We start from the raw sequence: 8811 nt of genomic DNA on the forward strand, positions 1-8811 counted from the left end.
CGCATTTTGGTAAATTATCTGGTCGATATTGGATAACAAACTCACCAAGTCCATGACTTTCCATCCCCAAACTAATGGCCAAACAAAAGTCGTCAACATGATGATCATACACATTCTACGCATGTACAACTCAAAGAATGCATGCACATGGGATGAAAGCCTCCCTTATGTCCAACACAACTATAACAAAGCTCTCCACATCTCAACAGGCCATAGCCCCTTTCAGGTATGGTTGGGATTTCAGCTATTATCTCCCATTGATGTGGCCATACCATTTGCAACTACTCAGGCAAATTCGACTCATATCCAGTCTGAAGCCGATAGGGCTAACAGCTTCATTGAGTACATTCAACACATCCACTATCATGTCCATGATATATCAGACAGAGCTAATGCTAAGTAGAAGTAGTGCCATGATCAACGTCAGGTGTCATACAAGTTCCAGGTAAGCGACAATGTTTGGCTACATTTGCAGAAGGGGTGCCTCGGTGGACCCCATTGCTGTAGAGCATTGGGAAGGTATGTTTTAATAAATGATTTAGTGATGTTTTAAGCAATAGTTGTAATCTTTTCTTTATTATAAAGTAGGGGAAATGCAAAGACAACGAGTCTAAAATGATCCAATCACTAACAGTTGTCTTCTCTACGCAGGAAAAGGTAAAAGCAGGGAGGCGCAATGCGAAACGAGGATTTGACAAGAAGATAACGGCTGTCCCTCCAATTCTAAATAAGGTTCAGACCAGGTCGAGTAAATCAAGGGAGATCAGTCCGAAACGAGATGAAGGACTGCCAGTTCGGAATTACAGGCCGAGTAAAGGAAAGCGTTAACAGTTTAGCGGATCCCTCAGGATCTTCGATCCTGAGGGATCGCTACGATCAATCGTTTTGTCGACCAATGAACTCCGCCGTTAATTGTATAAAAGGAGGGTAGCATTGAAACTAGGGGATGACTTTTGTATCTTTAACTTTTTGTTCATGAATTTCATTGTCAGTTGAACTCAGACTATTGAGTCTCTCTGAGACTTAGTTTTGTACTTTCATCGATGCGTTAATATAATATTTTGGTGTTAATTCCTCCGTGCGTCTGAAGTAGCTTACGGCAGTGCGCCATTGGAAGCTTTGGGCCCGGCTCCAACGGACACTAGCTGATTGTACCATTACAATTCTGCTTTGTGTGGTTTGTTTCTCATAATCTGTTATGGTTACATGTTGTTTCATATTTACTCATCTGTAGCTTTCTTGTTATAAATCTCTGTAACAAGTTCATATCATACTTTCAGGATTCTTCGCATACTGTTGATCTGAGTTGTTTGCACTAATTACAGAATTCATAAGTAGAATATTTCAGCTACAGGTGACTGGGGTTAATGGATTATTGGTGACTATTGCAGATCGTGTACATATGATTGACGTTTCCTGTTTTAATGATTTGCTGTTCCATTTGATATATATATGATTGACGTTTCCTGTTTTAATGATTTGCTGTTCCATTTGATTAAGTTGCAAACCTGTATAAACGATTGCTTTCCTTCTTGAATGCAAGTGTGTGCCAAAGATTGGAAGTGTAGACCTCGCGAGACTTAGTTTCTTTACTGCCGTTCCTTTTTATTGCTGTTCCATTTCTGAAGATTGCTGTTTCATTCTGTTTTCTTGCTTGCGTTTATTGAAGTGGCATGAGAGGAGGTTCAAGACTGTTGTGAGATACAGCAGACACTATAATGCTCCCAGATCATGATCCATACTCCTTCATCAGTTTCTAGGGGGATAGGTTATTAATTCCATACCCTCGACCGACGAAGTTGCTGCGTGTGTGATTTCTTTTATGCAAAAGTAATTTAGCATTAGCATCCGTTTACTCTTGTATTCTTTAGATCTATACTACGAAGCATTATCCTGACAAATAGCCTCAAATCAAGATGTCCCTTGCAATAACAAAACGCTCCCGGATTGACTTGTAATGTGAGATAACTAGAGGTGAAAAAGACCCTTGTTACAGCTCCACATTTTGGCGCCGTTGCCGGGGAAGGGGCATAGCCATTTGTTTTTTTTAACAGGGTAGTGTGTGAATCTGTTAGGGGAGAACTGGATTTTAAAAACGGAAGGTAAGAACCTGCGTGCGGAGCATGTAAAAGCCCTGCTCCACCGTCCGCTTTCCTAGCAGAATTGATTTAGTAATTTAATTGGAGTGCATGACTAAGCAGAAAAAGCCAGAAAAGAATCAAAAGCCTCCATCCAAAATCGAAAAAGCCAAGGGGTCGGCGACCCTTGGACGAAAGACCTTTATAGACGAAATTTACAAGAAAGCCAGATCTCCGCCATCAGTAGGTTATAAGAAAGTAAACTCTAAACAACCTGCTAGTTCCCTTCAGGCCTCAGAATTACCATCTGAAGCCTTTGCGGAGGTGCACAGTCAGACAGAGGAGCAGGACTTTCAAGAATTTGACAATTCAACTCCTGGACCAGTGCACGAAGGAAATTTTAGTAACCTTTGCGAAGGGGAAGGAGAAACAGGGGAAATCGAGGAACCTAGATCTCCTATTGAACTAAACCAGCCTTTAAATAGTCCGGATAAAGGAAGCGCTGCAAAAATCCTTGTTGAGGGAATTCATTCACCTCAGACCGTAGGGGCCATCATTATCCCTGATAAAGGGAGTGCTGTAAAAACAGTTCCTGCTAAGATTACCCCTCCTCAACCAAGGAATACTCTATTGGAAATTCCTGAAGATTACTGGCATATATTTGATTCCATGGCGCAGAATCAGCCAAATACCCAAACCTCTACTTTGCAATATCCCATAGTAGATTCTGCTGCGAATGCACCAATGAAGGCAATTCCGCTTCAGCATATTCCGACGTTCCATGGACTCACATCAGAAGACCCTGATGCGTTTCTATTTGAATTTGATGTGTTATGCAGGGGGTACGATTACACCACTGATCCCCAGAAGCTAAAACTGTTTCCCTCTACCTTGAAGGGAGCAGCTCTGAGATGGTTCATGGGTCTAGGTGGTGGAGTCATAAACAATTGGGATGAAATGAAAGCGGCCTTCTTAAAAAAATATCAGGATTATTGTAGATCAAGAGAACTAAAGGATGAAATCTTTCAAATGTCTGCCAGACCAAATGAAACTTTAGAAGAATATGTAGAACGTTTCCAATATAACTTGCAGAGATCTCCATATGCATCGTTACCTCTACCCGATAACGTGTTAAAAACTGCATTGATTAGAGGTATGAAGGAGCAATGGATTGAAACGTTGAATATTATGGGAAAAGGAGACATTTATCAGGAAAATTTTGCTGACATCATTGATCTGTGTATCAGGAGCTCAAGAGGCAGCACACGGATAAAACCAGCAGAATATGATCGCTTCACTAGAGACAATCGAACATCAACAGAAGGAGTATCACGAGTGGAACTTGGAAATTTGTTAGAGAATTTTAAAACTGATATCATGGGGACATTAACAACACAGCTTGATATTGTGCAGGCTAAACAGAAGCAAGCAGAAGCGGAACAGAATCTGGCAATTTTCTGCCCACGGTGCAGGAAGAAACATAGCCAGAAAGAATGCCCGCTTGATACAGTTCAAATATGTGCTATTTGTACCAAGGACCATCCGACTGAAAGCTGTCCCTCGCTCCCTGGTTTAAAGGCGGTGTACAAAGAAGCAGAAGAGGAACCAGAATCAGCATATTTTATCAACCAGCGTCGTCAATGGCAACCTAGGCAACCTGGTATGTTTCAAGATCCCTCCTCTTCTTTTCAATCTCCGCAATTTAATGCTCAGCAGCAGAATATGTGGCAAAATCAGTCTCAGCACCCGTTTTCAAATTGGCCGCCTCAAATGTTTCCTACTCCGAACCCTTGGATGAACCAAGCTAGTTGGCCAAACTTTCCTTATCCTCCGCCATATTGGCCAAATAATTCATATCCTCCGCAGTGGACCCCTTCCACTTCGCAAAGTTCACCCTGGCAGAGCAACTGGCCAAGATCGACATATCAAACGCCAGGATCAATTCCCCTCCCTCAACCAACTCTGCCAGCCTTGCAACAAAATCCCCAGCCCAACCTAAGACCGCAGCTCCCAGCCCAACCCAACCCGAACCCAAACAATCAGCCAGTTCAATCTCTTCAAATTATAGAATCTTCCGAGATTGAATCTGATCTCCAGGAGTGCAATGATCTTCAGTTGAGATCTGGGCGAATAATAGAAACAGAGGGACATAGAACCGCTCATATTGAAAACCAGTTACCGATAGAACAACCGTCACAACAAGAAGAAGTAAGTAAAGACCAAGTTCATCAGCAAGGACTTACATCTTCTCCACCTTTCCCAGAACGACTGGCCATTCCAAGATAAATGCAATATCCGGATTTTGATATTCTGGGAGAACTCCAAAACTTGTATATAAGAATTCCATTCCTTCAGGCTATACAGGATATCCCCATATATGCAAGAACCATAAAAGACCTGTGTAGCAGAAAAACAAAAAGAAATATAACCCCTAACCCTAGAGTCCAGGTAGTCGGCACCTTATCCGACCTCTTATCAGGGAAAGAAACACCAATTAAATATGAGGATCCTGGAAACCCAATTGTCACTGTTCAAGTCTGTGGGCAGACCCTAGCCAACGTTTTAGTAGATCTAGGGGCTGCGATTAACATCCTGACAACATCAACCTGCCAGAAGCTTGGAATCACATCGGTAGAGCCTACTTCCACTTTACTAGAACTAGCTGACCGATCAGTAATAAGACCAAAAGGCACCTTGTATGATGTCATGGTTTCAGTGGACTCTTGGGAATACCCGACCGATTTTCTGGTGATTAATCCCAAAACCCGACTAGATGGACATCCGCTAATTCTAGGTAGACCATGGCTCGCTACTGCTGACGCCTACATTGGATGCCGGCAGGGAAACATGACCATAACCAGAGGACCGGATATCAAAAATTTAATCTTGTACCCGCCAGCCCAGCCAAGCATCACACCTCATATATCGATGACCAATCTGCGCCCTGCCTCATATATTACTGATAATATTAGACCACCATTAACAGTTCAGGAAGCGCTAGATTTTAAAGATCAAACGGAAGACGATGCCATTAATAAATTCATTAATCAAACAGAGTCCACATCGTATACACAATGCTTTATGATAAAAGCGGCATTTGATAACGAATTAGAGGAAGATCCTCTAAAAGATGACAATGACCCAAATATACCTGTAACCTCTGTTGCTAACAGCAAAGTAATACAAATTGAACCGGGCAAAACTTTAAACATTAACGCTAATCTGACACCTGAACAAGAGACCAAACTCATCCAGCTCCTACGAAAGTATCAGGAGGCATTTGCTTGGGACTATCCCGATATGAAGGGGATTGATCCCCAGCTATGTACACATCGTATCTATATCGAGAAAGATGCAAGACCAGTTCGCCAACCACAGAGAAGACTCAATCCCCATTTAAAAGATGTTGTAAAAGATGAGCTGCAGAAATTATTAGACGTTAATTTTATTTATCCTATTTCTGACAGCAAATGGGTCTCCCCACTTGTGGTCGTACCTAAAAAGAATGGGAAATGGAGGATCTGTGTTGATTACAGAGAATTAAACAAAGCTACGCAAAAAGATCACTTCCCTCTCCCTTTCATAGACCAGGTATTGGACACCTTAGCAGGCAAGAAATTTTTTTCTTTTTTGGATGGCTTCAGCGGATATAACCAGATTCAGATTGCCCCTGAAGACCAGGACAAGACTACCTTTACTTGCCCCTGGGGAACGTTCGCCTACCGAGTCTTACCCTTTGGATTATGTAATGCTCCGGCTACATTCCAACGGGCTGTTCTTAGCATCTTCGCAGATTTAATTAATGATGGATTGGAAGTCTATATGGATGATTTTACACCATATGGAGATGACTTTGATCCAGCCCTGGACACTCTCGAAAAAGTTCTAGAGCGTTGCATTGCTACCAGGCTTTGCTTGAGTCACGAAAAATGTTACATGATGATGACAGAAGGACTCATTCTGGGACATCACATCTCAGCAGCTGGAATTCAGGTAGACCCGGCTAAAATTCAAATACTCATGCTTATTCCAACCCCCACTAATCAAACAGAGGTACGCAGTTTTCTTGGTTTTTCTGGGTATTATAGACGATTTATACAACATTACTCACGTATTGCCGCACCTCTACATGCATTAACTGGAAATGTTGATTTTTTGTGGACAGAAAAATGTGATTGAGCCTTCACAGAATTAAAGAAGTTGCTATCTACAGCGCCAGTTCTCAGAGGACCTAATTGGAACTTACCATTCCAGATTTCAACCGACGCCTCAGACACAGCAATCGGTGCAGTGTTGGGCCAAGAAGAAGAGAAAAGACCATACGCTATCTATTACATCAGCAAAAATTTGGCTCCGGCTGAATTAAATTACACTGTCACCGAAAAAGAATTTTTAGCTGTGATACATGCTATTAATAAATTTAGACACTATATTACAGGCTATCCCGTCATTTTGTATACAGACCATTCTGCTATTAGGTATTTAGCAAATAAGCCTGTTACAAATGGAAGAATAACCAGGTGGTTGATCTTGTTGCAGGAATTCGACATTACAATCAGAGACCGACCAGGGAAGGAGAACCCTGTAGCTGACTTTCTTTCACGAATACCAAAAGCAATTGAAACAGCAGCAGTTGAGGACCAATTCCCTGATGAACACTTGTTTGCAGTTGCTGTTCAGACTCCCTGGTACGCTGATGTGGCTAATTATCTTGCAGTAGGTAAGCTTCCAAAACATTTAACTCCCAACGAACGGAAACAGATCGTTGCGAAAAGCAATCGATTTTCGTGGGTTGGGGGCTATCTATTTCATACAGGCGCAGATATGGAAATCAGAAGATGTATTCGAGAAGACGAAATCTTTGATATATTGAAAGCCTGCCATGACGGGCCATGTGGAGGACATTTCGCTGAACGAAGGACAGCACACAAAGTATTACAAACGGGATATTACTGGCCTACAATCTTCAAAGATGCCAAAAAATTTGTCCAGGCCTGTGATAGTTGTCAGCGTGTAGGACGACCTGGCCCAGCAGACGAAATGCCTTTGCGGCCTCAATTGGTGATCGAACCTTTCGAACGCTGGGCTCTGGACTTTGTCGGACCCATCAACCCCCCATCAAACCAAAAAACTTACATTTTGGTGGCAACTGAATATGTTACCAAATGGGTTGAGGCAGAGGCATTACCCAGAGCTACAGAGGAATCGGTAATTCAGTTTTTGTTCCATTTGTTTGTACGTTATGGTCTCCCAAGGGAAGTGGTTACAGATGGAGGACCACAATTTGTGGGACATAAATTAGCTGCAACGCTCAATAACCATCACATCCATCACAAAATTACTACCCCATACCATCCGCAGGCAAATGGGCAAGTCGAGAACAGTAATAAGATAATAGAGTCCATTTTGACAAAAACTGTTGCTTCACACCGCCGCGATTGGGCCGCTCGACTACCGGAGGCACTGTGGGCTTATCGAACCACATGGAGAAGTACCACTGGCTATCCACCATATCACTTAGTGTTTGGAAAGCAACCCATTTTTCCTATAGAATTTGAGATCCAAACCCTGCGAACTGCCCAAGAAGTCGGATTAGATTTAAGTGAAGCACAGAAAAATCGATTACAGCAAATTAATGAATTGGACGAAACAAGGCTCGCTGCATTACAGAATACAGCACTCATCCAACAGCAGCGAGCCAAATGGCATGATGCGCTCATCAAAAGCAAGATATTTCACGAAGGAGACTGGGCTCTGTTATATGATTCTAGATTTCAGGATTTCCCGGGGAAGCTTCAGACTCGATGGTTGGGACCATACGAGATTCAAAAAGTCCATGACAATGGGACCCTTACTTTGATTACAATCGATGGATCTGGATATACATTTAAGGTAAACGGCCACCGAGTTCGTCTGTATCGCAAACCGCTCACTCGGGAATCATTTTGCCAGCAGTTACGCCAAGATACTAACATCAAGATTATGGGAGAGGAAGCAAAAACTTCCTCCCCTATAGATTCGTAAAAATTTCATTCTTTATTACCACATTTTGTATATAAGATTGTAAATTTTGTATATATGTTTCAACTGTGTGTTTTGCTGTTCCTTTTCAAAAGGAACAGCACTGGTGTGTTTTGCTGTTCCTTTTCAAAAGGAACAGCACTGGTGTGTTTTGCTGTTCCTTTTCAAAAGGAACAGCACTGGTGTGTTTTGCTGTTCCTTTTCAAAAGGAACAGCACTTGTGTGTTTTTGCTGTTCCTTTTCAAAAGGAACAGCACTTGTGTGTTTTGCTGTTCCTTTTCAAAAGGAACAGCACTTGTGTGTTTTGCTGTTCCTTTTCAAAAGGAACGGCACCCTTGAGTTTTGCTGTTCCTTTCCAAAAGGAACAGCACTTTTTGAATTTTTGCTGTTCCTTTTCAAAAGGAACAGCACGTTTGAATTTTTGCTGTTCCTTTTCAAAAGGAACAGCACTTTTGAATTTTCTTATTTCGTTTAAGGAGCAACATTTGTGTGTTTTTTTTTCAATTTCTTTTAAAGCAAGCAGCATTCGAGTGCTTTTGTTATCTTAGGACATTGCATCAAAAAGAACCCTCCCACCCTCCCTTGTAAGAAAGAAATAGTATGCCCTCGTCCTTTCTATAAGAAGAAAACATTGTCCCGAGGCCATAAGTAGCAGCTATATATTTATGCAACAAATATAAAAGGCATGATATATCAAGATCAGCACATCATA

The sequence above is a fragment of the Pinus tabuliformis genome, chromosome 6 (assembly GCF_031772625.1).
Source record: "Pinus tabuliformis cultivar Carrire ecotype Pingquan chromosome 6, CPIR1, whole genome shotgun sequence".
In the NCBI taxonomy this organism is placed as follows: Eukaryota; Viridiplantae; Streptophyta; class Pinopsida; order Pinales; family Pinaceae; genus Pinus; species Pinus tabuliformis.